Source organism: Penaeus chinensis, chromosome 22 (assembly GCF_019202785.1).
Source record: "Penaeus chinensis breed Huanghai No. 1 chromosome 22, ASM1920278v2, whole genome shotgun sequence".
Classification (NCBI taxonomy): domain Eukaryota; kingdom Metazoa; phylum Arthropoda; class Malacostraca; order Decapoda; family Penaeidae; genus Penaeus; species Penaeus chinensis.
In genome coordinates this window covers 6,881,198-6,883,697 of record NC_061840.1, presented here as the reverse complement: position 1 = coordinate 6,883,697, position 2,500 = coordinate 6,881,198, and the positions used below count along the sequence as shown (strand labels likewise).

At 34.9% G+C, this 2,500-nt stretch overlaps 1 protein-coding gene across 1 annotated transcript in view; it reads left to right on the top strand.

Moving 5' to 3' along the window:
* The window catches only part of LOC125037209, a 17,417-nt gene that overhangs the window by 2,795 nt on the left and 12,122 nt on the right, over positions 1-2,500 (top strand). The window lies entirely within an intron of this gene.

Below are 2,500 nucleotides of genomic sequence, written 5' to 3'. Positions count from 1 at the left end.
TATAATTTACAATCATGTTTCAGCAAAACTTTGTCGTTAATTAGGACTGCAAACTTACAGACATGATGACGATGAGGCAGGTGGGCATGTAGGTGTGAAAGAGGTAATATCCGAGGCGCCTCTTCAGCTGGAATACAACTTCCAGGCACGTGAAGTTGCCTGCCGATTCGAAAGGCTAATCAGGATTCGTAGTGTTATCGGGAATAAGGCATTATTGCTATTAGTAGTTGGCCTAAGGACACTGGGGGAGCTCAGAAAGAGATGTAGAAAGACATTCATTTTGAGGATGGAACATGTTCATTGTGTATATATGAACGTGTTTTTTTGTGTTTGGACTTTCATTAGATGAATTAAAGGAAATGCTCTGTAACATAAAATCTTGGATGTGTAAGCTAAGACTGCAAAGGGCAAGCTGCGACAAATTATTTCATAAGCGATAGCGATTGTCTTAGGAAAATGTCATTCATAAGTTAGCCATAACAAGATTCTCATTTAACAAATCTTGGTTTCAACAAGACTTTCCTATCGAACACTTCAAATACACTAAACTAAAAAGGCGAATATCTTCACAAAAGCGTTATGTATCATGAAGAAAATAAGTATACTTCGGGTGGAACTCCTGAACAACGTAGCCACACAAACGGTACTTTACCCGTGACATAAACCTGCGTACAGTCAGCAGTGTAGTTCTTCACCAGGTCAAACTGCGGGAGCTCGATGTTGTCGCCCACTTCAAGGGGTACGTCCGGCTCCCAGTCAAACACGAGGTCCTCGGTCGTGTGGGATACTGAGAAACATGGTGCTTGTTAGCAGGGGGTAAATGAAATGAAGTGGGGTCATCCTTTTCTTCTTTCTGCTGAGGAGTGTTTAGTGTAATCCTTATCATTAATTTTGTGTTTCATCGTATTATGTATGTCTGTACGTATTTGTTGGTATTTTATTTAGGCTATAGATCGTACACATATATATAAACATATGAAATACATCACTAACGACATTTTTACCGAAGATTTCTCCAAACTGTGAATTCACCTTCCACGATGCTCTGAACTTTTTTTATTATCGACATCATATACGTTGGCCTTTTCTCACATGAAAGATGTTTTATCACTACAAAGTCGCATTTTCCCAGCAATAATTATAGTTTGATTATTAACCCAATGCCGCCGGGGAAAATTGATAAAAATGGGGAAAATGCTCTGTTTATTTTTTTATATATTTGTGAAATGTCTCTGCACATAGATGGCTCTGCTAGACCTTAGCCACAAAGGAGTCAATTAGTAGACCTTACCTGATTTCACCTTTCCTTGATTGCCGGGAAAAACGTATTATTTACTAGTCTTAGGAATATCGATGGTGTTATTTTTATTATATACATTATAATTACTATAATGTTATAAACGTCAGTAAAAGGAAAATAAAATAATTTTCGTAAATCAGGAAAAGGGTTAACGGCGAGACTGGCAGTACTCGTAATTGGTTCATTGGTGACTTAGTACATAGTGTAGCCAATCTATGTAAAAACAATTGAACAAGTAAACTCACAGTGGGTATGGCATGTACGTACATTTATACATGTGTGTGTGTGGGTGTGTGGGTGTGGGTGTATGTATATATATGTATATACATACATATATATTACATATATATATATACTCTCATGCACACACACATATACACCCTATATTATGTGCGCGCGTGCGTGTATATGTGTGTGTATATGTGTGTGTATAGAAGGTATGAATGAGAATGAATATCTTCACAATACAAGAGATTTATTTGACCGGTTGAAACCGGTCAAATACATCTCTTGTATTCTGAAGATATTCATTTTCATTCATACCTTCTATATATATATATATATATATATATATATATATATATATATATATATATGTATGGACACACACACACACACACACACATATATATATATATATATATATATATATATGTATACATATGAGTATATATGTGTATATTTATATATATATATACATATAAATATATATGTATATATATACACATACACATGCATACACACACACACACAGACTTTATATATATATATGCACACACACACACACACACACACACATACACACACATATACACACACATATACACGCACGCGCGCACATATATATGGGTGTATATGTGTGTGTGCATGAGAGTATATATATATATGTATATATATGTATGTATATACATATATATACATACACCCACACCCACACACCCACACACACACATGTATAAATGTACGTACATGCCATACCCACTGTGAGTTTACTTGTTCAATTGTTTTTAAACATAGATGGCTACACTTGTACTAAGTCACCAATGAACCAATTACGAGTACTGCCAGTCTCGCCCGTTTACCCTTTTCCTTGATTTACGAAAATTATTTTATTTTCCTGTTACTGACGTTTATAACATTATAGTAATTATAATGTATATAATAAAAATAACACCATCGATATTCCTAAGACTAGTAAAT